General features: G+C 40.2%; 1 protein-coding gene across 6 annotated transcripts in view; it reads right to left on the reverse strand.

Annotated features, from left to right (window-relative positions):
- The window catches only part of ip6k1 (inositol hexakisphosphate kinase 1), a 47,176-nt gene extending 28,173 nt beyond the window's left edge, over window positions 1–19,003 (reverse strand). For 2 of the 6 annotated variants that reach the window (XM_048255844.1, XM_048255843.1), the window contains exons 1-2: window positions 17,673–19,003; window positions 5,030–5,130 (exon numbers count right to left, since the gene is read on the reverse strand). The gene's annotated coding sequence lies outside the window, so the exon portion shown is untranslated. Of the gene's footprint in view, window positions 1–5,029; window positions 5,131–15,435; window positions 16,375–17,672 lie in introns of those variants that run through there. The other 4 variants (XM_048255842.1, XM_048255841.1, XM_048255845.1 and 1 more) reach the window with 3 other exon arrangements.
- Window positions 19,004–19,339: the final 336 nt, after the last annotated feature.

A 19,339-nucleotide genomic window follows, 5' to 3' on the forward strand; every position in this document is an offset into this window, starting at 1 on the left:
TCAGATGTTGTATGGTATGCACGTCCATAGTGGCATATTTGCACGCACAACACTATTATAAGCGCATTCGATATTCAAAATGTGTGTAGAGGCGGTGCTCCACCTGTAAGATATATGACAGAATCCTACACGTGAGAACTTCCGTTTTTCAAGACAATTGATTGGTCAGTGGGCGGTAGATTACACGATTTGAGCTATAACTTAGCACATAACCTCCTCCCGACCAGGTTTAGTTGCGAGCATAAGACACTAAAACAGATCCACTTTCGTGTCACAGCATACCCTGGCTTTGAGTGCAACATACCTCGCTAACCCACTAATCGAGATTCGTAGTATACCCCGCAGGTGGCCCCCAAATTACCCTAGCCTGGCCTGGCTCGACGGTCTGAAGTCAGCCATTGGCAATGGGTTTTGTGCCTCCGATTCAGGTCTTTCATTTCATTCCGCAAGTACATTTGCAATGGAATTTCATTGAAAGTGAGTCAGCTAGTAAGACATTCCCACGCAAGAACTAAAACTGTCAAGTTCTATCTGTATGGCGAACTATTTGTTTTGTCAGCAAAAGCCACGAAACGGTAGCAAAATCATTTTTAAAGACCCATTTTGCTAAGATTCTTTTCTCGTTTTGTCAAGTAGCCATATAATAGGGGTCCTGTTCGCCCTGTCAGAACTTATTTTCTGATAATTACTGGCGGACAATACATTATCCCTTCCGTAAACAATATAAATAAGATAACTATTAGCTGAATTAGATTACCAGCAATTACATTTCAGATTACCATTACAAAAGAGAGCTGCACCATGTCTATGGATTAGGCTTAGCCACATAGTCAATAAGTTAATCGAGGATGTTTTATTGTTCTATTAGCTAGCATTGTGTATAATATGCTTGTCACTTGCAGGAGACAAAGTCTTTACTTGTAGATAGCTAGTTTAGTTAGCTAATCATTGCTAACATTCAAGTGATATTACAGGACACCAGGTGGTCAACTAATAGAGACAAAAGGATAGGATGTTATAGGATTTTGTGTGTCTGTGACTGTGCAGATGTGTGTGTGTATGTTCGCTTGTGAGTGTGTGTGGGGGGTAATGGTGTGTATGTGTGTTTGTGTGTGCGTGCGTGCCTGCTTGCCTGCATGTGTGTGTTTTTATGTGTGTTTGTGCGTGTGTGGGTGTGCGAATGCGTGTATGTATGTGTTATGTGCGTGCGAGTGAGTCTGTGCGTGCGTGCATGCCTGCATGCATATGCCTCCATGTCTACTGTGTGTATGTGTGTTAATGTGTGTGTGTTTGTGCATGCATGCACGTGTTGTGTTTGTGTACGTGCATGTGGGTGGGTGTGTTTGTGCATGCGTGCGTGTACGTGTTTGTGTGTGTGTTTGTGTTTGTGTATGTGCGCGTGGGTGTGTGTGTTTGTGTATGTGCGCGTGGGTGGGTGTGTTTGTGCATGTGTGCATGTACGTGTTTGTGTGTGTGCTTATATGTGTTTGTGTGCATGTGTGTGGGTGGGTGTGTTTGTGCATGCGTGCGTGTGCATGTACGAGTTTGTGTTTATGTGTGTGTGCGTGAGTCTGTTCGTGAATGCGTTTGCCTGCATATCTACTGTGTGTATGTGTGTGTGTGTGTGTTAGTGTTTATGCATGTGTGTTCATGTGTGTGCACACGTGTGTGTCTGTTTCTGAGTGTGTGTCTGTGTGTGTCTGTGTGTGTTTATGTGTGCGTATGCCTGCATATCTATTGTGTGTGTATACATGCGTGTGTCTTTATGTATGTGTTTATGTGTGTGTGTGTGTGTGTGTTTATTGCGCAGGCTGAAGTTTTCAAATCTCTTGGCCTGCTACGTCACACCATAGTGTCGTAGATTTTGACAACAATTAAAATCCTTGCTGCTACGCTATGATATGCTAAGGTACTGCAAAAGGCATCTGCCAAAATAGCATGCCAGCCATACTCATAGTCTCTCAAAGCCTTGTGTCACCAATACAGCGAGGAGGAAGGTGGACAGAGGCCAGGTCTTCACTCAAGGAGAGAACAACAGGCGACCATAGAAAATGAGGTCACACACACAAACAAACCAAGCAATACACTGACAGAGGATACTCAGTGGGTCTCCCAGTTGAACTCCTGAATCAAGACGGATACGTCTAGATTTGTACTCTCTGTCTATATTATATATATATATATATATATATATATATATATAGGGCTGGGCGATAAAACAATAGCGATATCAGTGTTTCCCATACGTTGACTAATCTGTAATCAAAACTGGCCGCCACACATTAATGTTTTATGTTGTACTATTTAAATTAAAGATAAGATAAAATCCTTTTTATTGCCCCGCCCCGCTCTCTCTCGTAACGACCCCGCTGCCCCTCCTCTCCATGTGCATTTAACAAAACATTAACGATTGTTGAAGGATTGTTGTTGCCACATAGAAGCATTGCATAGAAGAGGGCAGGCTAAATTGCTATTAAATCCGCTTAGCCTTGTGACAATGCTGCGCAAATTTGTTCAAAACTGCTGCATTAAAGTTAACTGCTAATAGTACATTGAGGAGACTAAACTAAGTTAAGTTATGCAATCAAGCAGTATATCAAAGCTAACATTAGAATACTGTTTGTATGTAGAGTTTAGCATGCTTACTTAGAGCTGCTTGTCAATTTTGTTACTCATACATGGCTCATTTTATTGACTCTGACAACTGAATGTTTGCAAATCCCAATGTAAATGGAAAAGTGTTTTCCAAGACACAAAAGTGCTTGTCCCAAGGAGAAGTACGAACCTTTATTTTAACTAACTACGTAGAAAACATTATGAATTGCATCCACACATCAGCAGCCTATTAACTGTGTTACAATGGCAAGGGTTCCCTCAGTGCTTGCCAGTGGAATGTGTTGTTGTTTTTTTTTATTTCAGGACAAAAAGTAGCAATCTTATCAAATTCAAAGTTGCTACAGTGACTGCAGAGACAAAAGTTCTCTTAGGGAAGGCATAATTTAAAAATGTATCACATTAGCTAAATATACAGTATAGAATTTACCAAGTTTGTCTCTAACAGAGTTGACAGATTTTTCTGTTATTACATAATTTTTTCAAATAAATACTTGAAGTCTTACAGGTTTAAGCTCAGCAAATACTTGTCATGTTAACTTTGAATGAACTGGAAATGAAATTGAGCCTACTTTAAAGGCTGTCAGCCAAACAGTTATCACAAATTAGTCTACCGTCTTATTCAAATAATTCTATCCGTCTTTCACTGTAAGGCTTGTATTTCATGCATTTAGCAGAAGTCCCAGACAGCAGCGGAGTGGTAATTGGGATTCGTTATTTGTAAAAGTATTTTTACTTCGCCCTCCTATAGCCTGGACTGCGCGATCGCAGCCCTTTACTTTTACTTTCCTCCGCCCTCATAGTCAGCATAGACGGTAGCCTGATAACGTGGGATTCTGCATAGCTGCATAGCGTACTATTGAAGATTTTAAATGAGTGACCACGATAGTAGTCTTAAGTAGCTTTTTAGCTAGGGCCAACAAAGGCTGGCAATGTGTAATATTCCGCTAATGGGTGCACACGCAAGTGTTCAGATTGATTGTCTATCCATCTTTCACGACGATTTTCTTGGAGCAGATCTTCCACACAACTTCGGTAGCCTGGTCAGTATGTCTCTCTTAGCTGTCCACTTTCATCAGGCCGTATAGCCTAAATAATATATATATATATCTTTTTTATGTGTTTTTTATAGAGATGCACCGATATGAAATTTTAGGGCCGATAACGATAACCGATATTTATTGGTTTGTTGTGGCCGATACCGATACGATAACCAATTATATTACTCTTGAAAAAAAAATCGTGAATACAGCCCTACAGTATGTGTGGCTCCTTTAAGTGAACCTGACGTCAGTGAATTGCGAGTGAGTGGCTAGAGAGTTTGAATCGTTTTCATTTAGGACTAAACGCTCATAAAAGGCTCAGCTTGGAATAAGCTACAGTATAGCGACCAAATCAGAGTTTGTGAGGGAAACTTAGGTTTAGTTTCAACTGCGGGTAACTGAATAAAGCTGCAACTCCTCAGACTGTATCTTATGTCCGTCTACTATGTTGCGCACAACCTGCTGCAGCAGAAATTAAAGGCGTTAGCCCCAAAGGTTTTAATAACTTATTATGATGACTTGTCTGGAACTGAAGCACGAATGGTTAGCATATTTCTAGGTAATAATACAAAACCTAAGCTAAAGTAATGCAAATATAATACTAAAACACAACATAGAACTAGCCCTACTTATGTAGCCTACTCGTCCCACTAACGAGTTTGTTTATTTGTTTCCCCAACCAGCGCGGTAAAGTGCAAACACACCAGCACAAGACGGCTCTAGATAGGGCTGAGCTCCGCTCTGTTAAGGTTAAATGGCGGATCATTCATGAGAGGATTTTGAGATGCACAGATTCCCAAATGAACGCATATCCACAGATTTTGTTAGAGTGGTGAAATACATTCACACCGCTGACATTATATTGAGGCCAACCAAGCTCAAGTAGGCCTAAATTACGTAGGCCTAAATTAGGACTTATATAGGAATTTAGGAAATATCGGCGCAAATTATCGGCTAGAATTCTGTTATCGGACCGATAATAATATTTTAATTTTTTCACTTATCGGCTAATAATATATCGGCCGCCGATATATCGTGCATCCCTAGTTTTTTAAATGTATTTCTGTACAGACATATGGTAGGTAGTGTTTACTACACTACCCCTCCCCCCGACGATATCATCGTCCATCACGATGTTTTACTGTACACATCGTCAAATGCAAATTTAGGAGACATCGCCCAACCCTATGAATGATATATTGATATATATATATTTCTTCAAAGAAAAAAGGCCTAGGCAATCTAGCATCACCCACCACACATCAATGTAGTCAAATTTCCCTCTGGATTTTGTAATTGTAGGAAGTCATAATTGACAATTACTCGTTTAATTCGATTCATTTTACAGCCCTAATTGGTATGTCAATATCCACCTTTCCACTGGTCTTCTAGTGTCGTCTCTGATAAATGACCTGATGATCTTGCAGGCCACCTCACTGAAGAATTCTCTGTGCAAGCACTCGCTGCATCGGGGCTGACAAATAAAGCAGAATGTTCAGATGTCCAGACAAGAGTTCATTAGTCAAGAGTCGGCCAGTAAACTCTGCCCAGGATCAATAGCCATTAGTGATAACTTGGTCTGTGCAAGATCACAGTTGTTTTAGTAAATAGCCCTCCGACATCTTCGTTGCAAAAGTGTAAATTAACAGAGCCACAACAGGGCTCAGCCACTGATATACGTGGACAGCAGAGAGGCCTTTTTGTTTTTACTGCCAGGCACCAAAAAAAAAGATAAGTTAAGTTTGGACATTGTGACAGCTTGCTGCATGCTCCTATAGAAACATGTAAAGGCTCACTCTTTTATGACATTCAACATGATGAAGATTCTTCATCAACCGTCTCCGATTCAAGATTGATTGCATTTCTTACCTATAACGGCATGCAGACAGGCCTAGGTCTTATCATAAGCTACTAACCAGTGTGCAGAGGTGTACTGTGACTGTGCTTCTTTACATTTTTTAGTGTTTTACAACAGCTTTGAGACCATTTCAATCAAAGACCGGAACTATCCGTTTTATAACTAGATGTACTGCAGAGCAATACAAAATATGACAGCCACTCAGTCCTGCACATTCTCTCCGCAAAAATAAATCACACTTGTCAATGTCTTCATCTGCTACTCCATCCCCTACTACTGCAACTTTTGTGTATGTAAATGAATGTGTGCGTGTGTGTTTGCTTTTGTGTGCGTTCTTCTCTGTGTGTGTGTGTGTTTATGTGCCTCTGTATGTGTGTGTGTGTGTGCTTGTGTATGTATGTTTATGTGCCTGTGTACAGTGGGGAAAATAAATATTGAACACGTCAACATTTTTTTCAGTAAGTATACTTGAGTGAGGCTATTTGCATGAAATTTTCACCAGACATTAGTATTAACTTAGGTAATCCACACATAAAAAAATCCAAACATTAATGTTCATAAGTAGAGTTATGAGTAAAAAAGTGGAATGCCACAGGAAAAAAGTATTGAACACGCCTACTAAAATACTTTGTGGAAAACCCTTTTTTGTAATGAGAGCTTCAAGGCATTTCCTCTATGATGAAACTAATCAGTCGCAGTATTCAGGTGTGATTTTGGCCCATTCTTTTAAACAGATAGTCTTTTAATATTGAAGATTCCAGGGGTCCCTCTTGGAAATCCTGATCTTTAGGTAACTTCCAAAACTGTTCAATTGGATTTAAGTCAGAGCCTGAATTTCCTTTCTCTGAAACCAATTGAGAGTTTCCTTTGCTGAATGCTTTGGATCATTGTCCTGCTGGAAGGTCTAGCCATGTCTCATCCTCATTGTTCTGGTGGATGGCAAGATTCTCCCAGAAAAAAATGGCTCCATTCATCATTTCTTCAACTCTATGAAGTCTGCCAGTACCATGAGATGAAAAACAGCCCCACACCGTGATGCCTCCACCTTCAAACTTCACTGTTGGTAGGGTATTTTTAGGGTGATGCACAGTGCCATTTCTCCTCCAAATATGGTGTGTAGTATGACATCCAAAGAGTTAAATTTTGCTCTCACCTGACCAGAATACATTCTCTTAGTATTTCATAAGCTTGTCCAAATGTTGTGTAGCAAACTTTCAATGAGCTTCGACATGTTTTTCTTCAGTAATAGAGTCATGTGGGAGCGCGCATATGAGGCCATGGCGGTGGAGTGCATTACCTATGATTTTCTCTGTAACAATTGTACCTGTTGCCTCCAAGTCTTTCTGGAGTGGTCCTTGGCTCTTAGGCTACACTTCTGACTATCCTTCTGACTTCCTGGTCAGAAATCTTGTGAGGAGATCCTGTGCATGGCCGATTGATGATGCAGTGATGTTCCTTCCACTTGCAGATAATGGCTCCAATACTGCTTACTGGATGATTCTGAAGTTTTGAAATGCATCTGTAACCAGTTCCATTGATATGTTTTGCAACAATAATGTTGCAAAGGTCTTGGAAGAGCTCTTTGCTTTTACCCATCATGACATGTTTCTTGTGACAACTTGGTAACGAAAAACCTCTTTATAGCTCATCAATATGTACTAACCCAGCTTACATTAATTTGCACAGATAGGAGGGATAATTACTCTCTAACTATGTATAGATTCCAGCTCGTTCCTTGCCATTCCTTGCCTTTGTGTACTGTTTTTTCTTAGTGTGTTTAATACTTTTTCCCTGTGCTATTCCACTTTTTTACTCATAACTCTACTTAGGGACATTAATGTTTGGATTTTTTAATATATGTGGATTACCTAAGTTAATACCAATGTCTGTAGAAAATGTTATGCGAATAGCCTCTCTGGAAGTATACTTACTGAAAAAAATGTTGACATGTTCAATACTTATTTTCTCCGCTGTATGTGTGTGTGTGTGTGTGTGTGCGTGTATTTATGTGCCTATATTGTGTGTGTGTGTTTGTGTTTGTTTGTGCACGTGTGATCAGATGGATCAAAATGAAAGTCATCCTTGTGGGGCTACATGGCCACCAAGTTTCATGCAGCCCGGTCTTTCAGTGTCCCGACACTCTGACTAAACCTAAATTAGCGCTACGCTAGCGGCGGTCATAATAATCTTTTAATTACGACCCACCATATCACATAAATCATCATTTATACCATTATAACAGCTAGATCCAGTTAAAGTATTTATCAATTTGTTATTGGATAAGAGGCATTTCATGTGTGCTACTATGGAACACTGTGATTTGGGCCTTATGGGATTAGGCAATAGAGCAGCTGCTGAAAGACAGCAGACTACTGGCTGGGTCCCTCACACACCCCTACTCCAACAACTGCTATTATGAGCTTGATCTTTCAGTGCCAATGTGCATGCACACACACCACTGCTCATGCACGGTGTCAACTTACATAACTAAACAAAAACAATAGCAGTTCTGAAGGTTACAAGGTAGAAAGCACACAGCTGCATATTTAAGATGAAAGGGCTTGAGACTGCATGCTGTTACAAGGGCCCAAATCATTTAGCATGACAGGTGAGGGACTCATTCAAACAAACTCTGATTTAACTCTTAGATATGACATGTGCATTATGGTTCATTTTAGAGTAGTTTAGTATTCAGAGAAATTACTTAAAGTGCCCTTTTCCCCCTCAATTCAATCTACACTCAATATGCCAATGCCAAAATGAAAGGAGGCAGGAGGCTACAACATAACAAAATGGGAAACATTTCAGGGGGACTAAATAAGGAGACTGGGTGCACTATAGTTTATTACTAGTAAAGGATTCACAATGTGCCAGCTGTAAAGCCTGACCTACAACCAGCTGTCCTGACCGTCAGGTGAATGTTTACCACAGGAAGTATGAGCATGAGTGAAGCATGAGTGCAGGTTTCAGTTTGTGAACAGCAACATGACAGATGATCTGTTTGAAAGTAAGACAATGTTCCTGTGCCAAGTGTTCTGCCATTAGCTTCAGTAGCATTGCCATGAGAGCTGAATTGAAAACAGGCATAGCCAACACAATGTACCCTACATTAAACAAAACAGATGTAAGCACTCACACAAACACCCATATTCTACTCTATAGCCTAATTTAACACCAGTATGTGTCTTGCTATTCAGCAGATTTGACATTATGTTGTGACAAAAAGTAGTGTTGCACGGTGCACCGATACTACAAAAGTATCGCAATACCCTGAAATTAAAAATGTCATGATGCCTAATTTTATTAGTATCGATACTTTTGAGAATGACCGTGTTCTTTTGAAGTAACATGCGTGTGCACAAGGCATGCTTCTAGCGCCTCCTCCCCTAACCTGTGGCTGTGCGTCTTTTCTCCTCACACACACGTAAGCGCAGCTGTCGTGCTATAAACAGCGAGACATGGCTGCTAGTTCAAGTGATGCTATGGTAACACATCATAATAGGCTAATATCAAGTTGATTTGCTCACTTGCATCTCACAAGTTTGTGTTGCTAACCTACCTAGGCTGTGGGATTTTGGTTGTTTAGGCCTACTATTTGGGTTCAATGTTATTAAGGCCTAGTCCACATGTACCAAACCGATCTTTTTGTCCTCCGTCTTCCCTGGAACCGTATCAAGAATATTTGCGTCCAAACGGATCCATCTCAACACGACTCAACACGTTACTTCATACCCCAGGCCTATAGGTGGCACTGTGTCTTTACAGAAATTCACCAAAACTTGCAAAACTTTAAAGACGCTTTAAAAACAGACAGAATAGGCTACGGCGAAATGGCTAGTGCAAGGAAACCCGAATTGTTTGTGTGGACTGATGGTAAACGGTCAACTGTAGCCAACTGTAAAACTAATAAACTTTATTTTACGGTTTGTGAAGGGTGCAGTCCCGTCCTTTATTTGGCTAACGCAGGTAGGCCTACTAATCACCTTTACTTTCTTTGGTTGTAGGATAGTCCGTGATTCACATTAGTTTTGGCTCGCAATCACGCTAATTAGGCTACTAAAGCATAAGGCTTACCCAAGTTCTAGGCTATTCTGTCGCCACATTTATAATATTGCTATAAAACCTTCGTTAGTAACAGTCAATACTTTTGCCTGCATCAAATCGTGCATTCGCATTAGAAATAGGCTAAGCAACCATGGCAAACATTTACATCTGAAGAGAGATCCTTGCTAACTATCCCACTAGCTCAGGTCACGTTTGACAATTATTGCTCGCTAAAATCATTAATGAACATTGCAAGACACTTCTATCTCTTCTATGATCCCAGAAAGATTTTCTTCCACTTGTACATTTTTTGAACATTTATTTTATCTAATGACATACAAACCATAATTAATTGCATCCACATATCCTTATGCGCAATGTGCAACTTTTATTCACTAGACTAAAACCGTGAGACAAGGTCAGTTACTCTCGCGTATCTCTTAAAGTGACAGGCACTCAATTACACCTACACATCACCAATGTGCACTCAATTAGACCTACACACCACATTAAAGATATGCCTAAGTGTAATAGTTTAAAAATAGTTATAGTTTTAGAATAGTTTTCAAATTGCTAAATATATTTACTAGTAATTATGCAGAATATATGAAATATGACATAAGCCATCATTTTCCATGTGTGTTTGTGTGGAGAGAGTCAAGCAGAATCTGGGATGGCCACTGGTGTGAATGATCACACTACAGTATTCAATATTACTGATGATGTTGATGTCAAGGTGGTGGGGCCCCCAAATCAAATACATTTTTTAAAAAGTATCGAAGAAGTATCGAAATCGCAATTCTTGACTTGGTATCGTATCGAAACATTAATTTTGGTATCGTGACAACACTAACAAAAAGTAATAATCATTTTACCAGAGATTAGAAAACAATGACCAGTCAAATGAGCTTCATGATGAGCTGCTAAATTCACAAATGCCTCAATAAATCTAAGCACTTAATGCAGGGCTCTTTATTCTATGATAAAGAATTAGACTACGGGCAGAAAATCATCTGGGGAAGAACTGTGAGAGTGGAATTTTGTCAGGCAAGAACATCTGCGTTCAGAGACAAACACACACAAAAAAAACACACAAATGGGTCACATGGCTCCTGGGATGACCAAAACAATAATTGGTCGCACCAATAAAATGTTGCATCTAACTGTGTTGCTTACATATACAGCATCCCCCTCACTCACATTCTACAACAGTGGATGCAAAGGCCTCTCTATCTATAAGGGGGTCTCCGAGGACAGCTGAAATCAAAGTATAAGCTGCGGCTAATGGTTGGGAAATTACGGTAGATGGTTATTAAGTAGTAAGTATAAGTATATATACTCTTTTGATCCCGCAAGGGAAATTTGGTCTCTGCATTTATCCCAATCCGTGAATTAGTGAAACACACTCAGCACACAGTGAACACACAGTGAGGTGAAGCACACACTAATCCCGGCGCAGTGAGCTGCCTGCAACAACAGCGGCGCTCAGGGAGCAGTGAGGGGTTAGGTGCCTTGCTCAAGGGCACTTCAGCCGTGCCTACTGGTCTGGGTTCGAACCGGCAACCCTCCGGTTAGAAGTCCGAAGCGCTAACCAGTAGGCCACGGCTGCCCGTTTTATTTTGTCTGTACCCAATACACTCAAACATGCCAATGACTACATCAAGGGGGTGACTGGGGTGCCCATGCTAAGACTTCTGCTTGAGTCCTAGAAACAGTACCTCTTCTCTATGTGGTCCACTCCTGACATTTAGTCCTACCCCCTGACCCTATTGTTGCAACTGTGTGACAAATGTCGGGTGCACCTAAACGGAAAGTCAGGTACACTGTTGCAACCAATGTAAAAAGTTAGTCTGGAGCACTGGGCCTACCCCAGCTTTAAACCTCCTTCAGTACCACTACCAAGTGAGATCAATCTGCATGAAAAACACTTCATCCAACTAATGCTGACCTCACAAGTCTGTGACCAGCCCAAGAGGGGTGAATAAGCCAACCATGACATGTCTCAGACATGAGTCTTATCCCAGTAAGAATTTCTAAATATAGGCCTCACCTACCCGGTCAAATCCTTCAACAACCTTCATGTATCCATTTGGAAACCGGTTTTAGAAACAGCAGGAAGTGGGATGTTTTTTACACTAAAAACAAATTCAAAGGATCCTCAAGTTGTTTTTTCCTCTGTACATCCCTCCTCAGCATGCACATTTCATCCAAACATTCACAATTGTGAAAGACGACTGGCTAAATTGCTATTAAATCCGGTTAGCATCATTAGCACGCTGCACAATTTTTTCCAAAATTGTTGCATTCAAGTTGACTGCTAAATTCTTATCATACAATAGACTCAAAAGGACCTGTCCCAAGGAGAAAAGTATTTGTTTGAAACTTAAAACACACGTGGGAAAACTGAACAGTCCAACCAGTAGACAATGATAAACTTTGTTTATATTTCCAGGCTTCAACCAGTGCTGCTGGCAGCTGAAACAGCAAGAGAGAGAAATAGGTAGAGCTGTTGGAGCCTATTGTAATAGTAACAGTAGCCTACCTATAATACTGGCATAAGGTGTGCTGTCATGAATAAATAATCATATAAAAAAATATATCAGTAGTTTATAATTGTCTTGTTATATATAATAGTATATATAATTATAATGTAATTAATTAATGTTATACAGCCACCACCTTAACTAACAAATTGCCTGCAGAAAAACACTGTAATATGAAGAGAGAAGTGATTTTAATTTTCATTCAGACTTATGTGTAGGCCTACATTTATTTATTTGAGTGTTTTTCATGTTGACATTTCTTTTCCCTGTTTGCCTTGACTGATAACTGAGGTAATTAAAATCAGAGGAAGGTTAAGTTTAAAATAAAAGTGTTTAAATTTAACATTTTTCACCTGGTCCTTTTTCCACATAGGTAAAAAAAAAATCACTAACTATCGATATTGACCGATATGAAACACTTCTATTGTGATACAGTTTTCAGCCATATCACCCAGCCCTATATTGTGTGCCACAAGATGCTGCACTAGATCAGCAACTCAGACCAAAACAAATGCTTCCTAGACACGTCTACCTTCCCTTCCCCTTTTTAGTAAAGTGTTTAAAAGCCTAGTGAAACAACTGAACCAGAATGGCACTCAATAGATCTCCTGAAGGTCTTCAGTCTGTAACAGATCTTCCAACTAGGGCTGGGCGATCGGTATATTAAAATTCCAAGCAAGGAAGAGAGGGTTTGTCTGGTACACCCTACACCTTCATAAATAAGTGGCCTAGGCTTGGCTCTCATAATACTCACTGTAAGATAAAACTCGCCAGTGATGTGGAGTTATGACACATCAACAATAAGAGGCTGGCTGTGTAATATTACCCCGTGTCCGCAGTTACTTTAACCCAACCACTGGGGCGAGTGGAGACCACCATGGGAAGAGGAGCATGATTTGAGGGTGGCTGAGCAAAGCTAGCATACAGACAGGGCCATAATGTTTGTTGGAGTTGCTAGGTTAGCTGCTTTCTGTCACATTTCTTGTTGTGTGGTTATGACACATAGACTTATTTCACCTAAGAGAAAACTATTATACAAAATAGGCCAGAGGTTACATGATGTAGATAGACATTTTAAACACTGGGTTACTCAGTCTACTGCAACCTAAGGTTATCCTACTGTTATTTTCTAATGTGTTTTTGCGTGGGCTCAGTTAAACAATCATGGGAACTACTATGAAAGTGACCAATATCACAATTTGCAAGTGAAACACTAGCCTAGATGGCTATGGGATCTGATGCAATAAAGCAGGAATGCACATTTCTGTGAGTTCACATTTAATACACCATACCAAAAATATGGACATGAAACACTTTACCCATAAAGATTTTGGCCATTGCCAGACACACATGATGCCTGCTAACGTTTCTGATTCCACACCTCACTTAAACTCTCTTCTGTGCCATTTCCCTTACCAAAACGCCAACGAGTCTTCTTAGAAAAGTTGCCCTTCTATAGACCCAGCAGTCTGGCAGACACAAGGTGTTACAGGTCAGGTGTTACTGTGTCTGGTAATGTCAGAGCGGCTGATCAGTAGAGGCGGCTGCACAGAAAGCCTCCATGAACACTAATCTCCACGTCATCTTTCAACATTTTCCAGTGTACTCAAATGTGTGTGTCGCACACTGGAGGCAAATAGGATTTGAGAAGCTCTGACCATTACATCACATCTCCTAGTGGCAGTACAGTGCCATCAGATAGGCTAAGATTAGTAGCTATTTCCATCTTGGGTCACTAGGAACAAGACTGTTTTGTTTGTTGAGTAGTGAAAGATCCTTCCAAGAATGTCTTTTAGAACCAACACGCCTGAAAATAAAGAAAAGAAGCAAACACTGACAGTTTCACTGTAGGCTGCCCTCCAGCTATAATGTAGCCTGTTAACGACAGTGTCCTGGATATGGGCAGAAGAACTTTAAAATAATTAACTTACTGCAGAAGAACAGTGGATTAAAATCGTATTTACTAAATGATTTCATGCAAGCTATTGAAGCAAAACAAAGCCACCATGACAAAAAGAAAAACAGAACACAAAAAGCAAGCATGAGCACACAATCTTTAACAAACATGAGCCAAATATGAGTTTTGTATTTTACTGGTGAACTGTCACTGTCTAAAATATAGGCCAAGTGGCAATAAAAATGAAAAGAAACTTCAATGTTTGTTTTTGCTTTTATAAGACAAGACATTATACACCTTGATGATTGTTGTGACACTACTATAGTGAAACTGACCATTCACACCAAGCCTGTCCCAGTTCAATAATAGGCTATTGCTTGTATGCTTATCGTTGCATATTTGAACTGTGTTGATGCTGTGGCAGTTTTTTCACAACAATTATTTAAGAATGTAATATCGTCATAACTGAAAACTGCTGTATTCTAAACAAACATAGCCAAAATCATAATTATATGCCACCCCGGTACACGTCAGACTTTCTGTTGGTCTGACTGGCTCAAACAGCACAAATTCAACGTCATTCCCTCAAAATAGTGTTAACAACTTATCCATCCCATTCCCATAGAGGCTCTAGCTCTACTTAAGCCTCAACTGAAGGCAGTTTTAATGTCTGAACTTCACATCTTCTGTGGTGCATGTGTACCTTGCACTTTCAAATTAGGGGTCTAACCATCTCTGAGCACACAATCAGAAACAGTAGAGTATATAAAACAACAGTGGTTCCAGTGGTTAAGCAGCGCCCAAGAGTGCCAACTGTTCCAATAAGACAAGCCATTGACAGCTGATGAAGTACATCAAACAGCTGAATCCCATAGAAAAAACTTGCCATGTTGTCATCTGTCAGACACAGATCTGTAAAGTATGTGGCATTCATACCAGAGGAACTAAGCATGTGTAGAATGTTTAAAAGTTGTTAAAAGAGCAGCTGGATGAAAAGAACAGAGAACCCAGCATCATCCAGCAAATTTGAATGACAGAGTGGAATACACATAAGTGTTGTGGTCTTGCGGTTTAGTGTTGCATAAAGCAGCCATGCTTAGTGGCGTTCAAGCACCAAACATCAACAATGGCAAAATGTGAATCCTTCCATCTTTATCTGAAAACATAAGGCCAACTGTCCATTTTGTCAAGGATTGCTGCTAATACCTTAAAAACCAAACTATTGGATTGACAATACTGTCAGAAAAGGGGAAAAATGAACAAAACAATTACTAAAACTACAAAGGATCAGAGCCAAAAGTGAGGTGTAAAGTTTAAACTTCTCCGCAGACCATGTAAACTACTCCAAGGAGTCACAGAAAATAATATCAAGTGAGGGGAGGCAAAGTTTCTAGCCTAAAGAACATTTTTTCCAAATTTCAATTATTCAATACTTACAAAGGGCAGAGTATCCAGCAGCCAGTGTTTTTCACCGCACCTATTACACTTCAATCTAAGGATTTGTGGGAGGTATGAGTGCAGCCAGCCTCTGATCAAACACACAGCCAGGCTAGCAGGGACAGTTGCTTCAAGCCGGGAGGATCAGGGGATTAAGCATATAAGTGTGCGGAGGTTTGCTTCAGTGCTATCCCCATCACTACATTTAGCCTAATACCGCCAAAGTCAAAAACAGTCCTAGTGTAAGAGTTGGTGGTACTGAAAAGTTCTGTTAGACAAAAAATAATTAGGTACAGCAGACTGAGCAACATGATGCATTAGCCAGCACAGTGCAAGAGGGGTTAAACAGAGACCACAAAGAAAGGGAATGATGCATCCAGTGTGTGCATGAATGAGTGGATAAGCAAGAGACAAGGTGAGAGGGTTGACCCTGCTAAGCCTCTTTGCAAGAATGACAGTCTTGTTTACAAGCAGAGAGGGGAAAGGGAACTACAATAGCATGCAAAGGTTTCAGCATCCCTGGTCAACATTTCTGCCCCAACTATCCACCATCAAACTTGCCCAAACTCTGAAAATAATAGGAAAATAACAGGAAGATAAGTGCCTTCTGGTGACCACAGTTTGCAATGTACATGAGACAGCAGTAGACCTAAACAAGAATGGCAGGTCAAGTTGAGGTCTAGTAACAAAACTGTCCAAGACAACAGTTCACAGGATTGCTAAAAAACCTTTTTGATTTCAAAAGACCTTGAAGAAGATGTGGCAGACTCTGGATACAATGTTGTACTGTGCAATGACACCTGCACAAATACAACCTTCATTCATAGTGTCATGAGAAAAAGCACTTTCCTCTGTTTTTTTATTTTTATTTTTTAAACAGTCTGTAGTGCCAGTGCAAGCCACCTTTACTAAACCAACAACCTTCCATATGCTCCCTCACATCCCCAACAGACATTTCCATTGGGACAAGTAGAGTAGTGTCTCATTATCAAGTGCTTAAAGCCAAGACAGGTAATGTTAGACAAGTAATGTTAGTACTTGTTAGCTAGCCTCCTTCAGACATATTGGGATGCTTTAATTCTCTTTGAAGCTTAATCAAAGTTTCATATCAGCTTACACTATACCCTACAATGTCAATATATTGAATTAAGATGAAAAATAATCTTATAATAAACACAATGTCAGTTCATTACACGCAAACATATCTTGCTATGCCTTTAGTATGCTGCACCTAAAACATAAACAAAAAATATTTAAAATAAAAATATATATATTTAAAATAAGTAAATGCACACAAATGTACACTATAAGCCCAAAGTGTCTAAGGTTTGTCAGCCCCAAGCCAATTTCTTCTCCATAGTGAACCTTACGTAATGACCTCTAGTCGGATATTTGTGCTTGAACGAAGAGCATGATGTTTGCATACAGTATAGTTTAGGTAAAACCGTCGATTAAATCATGTTTCTATATCGCAATACGAAGATGCTCTAACTTAATAACATGCAAAAGCTAATGTTATGAACTCTGATAGGTTAAGTCTGAGTGGACCGCTTTCGACGGTGTGCCACATTAAACGACACAGTTCTAGAGGATCTTAGGTACACACAATTCAGTAAACCACTCTGATACCAGAACAATTAGGCCTAATATATATAACGAATTAACGTTACGTAATTGGTTAACATGAACTCCATCACTAACGATGTCAAATGGGGGTTATATCCCTGTTCTAACAAACCTTAAAACCACACACTAATGTATGATATCCACATTGACAAACTTTCTTGAGGAACCAACCGAACGTTGCAGTTACTGTAAAACATTTACCATGAACCAGTCAACGCCACTATGACAGATAAGTTAACGTTACATTTCACACTCATCATGACCTAGCTACGCTTTACACTAGCAGCCTCACCATTAGCTAATTGCAGTTACACGTTAGCACGCTAACGTTAACGTAAACGCGTCGGTGGAATGGACCATATTAACTAATTTTGAGAATTAAGATGTGCCAACGGTGTCAACATGAAATGCTTTAACTTGAGGGATACCATTCAAAGTTAGGCTGGAGTGATCGAGAGTAACGTACAATACAGCTCTCGGAGCAGTGTAAAAACAGTCGGCAACAACTAGAACCAACGTGAGGCACCACTAGAACTACTGCCCAGGCCAAGCAGCTAACAGTTCATGTTATCGTTAATTAGCTAACATTGTGATTGTAACGTTATACTTACCACGCTAGTAATCTCTACTGTTGTCCTTCGTTTCGACAATTAATTGAAGAGGTTTCCAGGTGTGCACTAACGTATGGACGATGAATTCCACTGTTTCACAAAAATCGGATAGAGAAAAACAACCTTGCTGCGACGGAGCCGGATGCAGATGGCTGGCAGTCGCTAACGTTAACGTTACACAGGCTAGCTAGCCGAAGGCCACAGAGGCTAAGAAAATATGTAAGGTTAGCTAAATCATTCACTAGATGCGACGTGTTCGACAAGTGACGGCTAACTGTTACAGTTAAAGCGCTAGACAATGGTATTTACAAGTCCCAGCGTTAGAAGTATTTCAGACATCATCAATTGTCAACCTCGGTATTACTAACATGTTGGCCAGGCAACTTACTCTGTTTCGATATGCCTGGACAAGGCTAATTCTTGCCAGCTAACGTTAGCCAACTCATGTCTCGAGTCCTTGACGTTCACGTTACACTATCTAGTGTTGACCTGCGTGTGCATACAAAGACAGACGTTAGCACACACGCCAATAACATATAACGAAAACAAAATGATATGGTGTCTTCATTTGTTCGTGATAATGTTTGTTCTTCGGACGACCATGATTTAGAAGTAACCTTAACGTTAGCTAGAAGTAACCCACACAGGCAAAAATGAGTAACCTCGGCTAACTAGCTAGCTCTCTTGCTCAATGACGTTAGCTATCACAGTATAACGTAAATAAACGTTAACTTAGTGTTGTCTGATAAATGACCAGGCTCGCACGCATATATATTCCAACGCTACAAGCTAAGCATCAGCAACTTAACTTAATATCCAATATGACGTAAAAATCTATTAATCGGTTAACCATAACGTTAAATTTTAAATAAACAAAGTTTTGGGAGATGTAGAACTATCCTTCCAATATATAACGTTAACAGTTAACTTTAGCATCTAGGTTACTTGGCTAACATTAAGTTAGCTTAGTTCATATTAACTGTTTATAATACCTAGTAAAATCGTCGGTAGCGCTTACCAACAACCGTTAACTTTGGATGAGATCGCCTAACGTAACGTTAGCTTGCTTATTAACGTAACTGACGTCGCAAACTCACGTCCATCAGACAACAGCCCTGAGGTACCTGATGTAGCCTACTCGGTTGTCGCGCTAAAGAGGACTTTACCAGAGAATGTCTAATAGTCGAGGGGTGAGTGTGTGTGTGTGTGTGTGACGGGCTCTGACTTTACTGTTCGGACCTTCTCCCTTCCTCTAGGCTTTAGCTAACCTGACAATGAACTGTAAACTGGATCCCAGGGTCCCGGTTTCCACCAGGTTCACTTCGTCTCGTAACAAACATTAACGAAGGAAGAAAGTATGGGAATAGTGGTGGTTCTGGACAGGGGATACTATTTTGATGCAGCCTGCTGAGTTGAGCGAAATGCTTCCGGAAAAATCGATAGATTTACTGATTCTAATTTCTGAGCCTACATGAGACAAAAGGGGGGACCACCATAGAGAAATGTCTATCTATCTAAGAGGGGACCACCATAGAGAAACATCTATCTATCTATCTAACTGGCTATCTATGGGGGGATAAGGGGGTAAATGAGTCATTTGTCATTTGTAAATGTGTCATAATGGCGACATTACAGCATGGTATGGTATAGCACCGCTCATGATCGCA

Source organism: Alosa alosa, chromosome 10, assembly GCF_017589495.1.
Source record: "Alosa alosa isolate M-15738 ecotype Scorff River chromosome 10, AALO_Geno_1.1, whole genome shotgun sequence".
Classification (NCBI taxonomy): Eukaryota; Metazoa; Chordata; class Actinopteri; order Clupeiformes; family Clupeidae; genus Alosa; species Alosa alosa.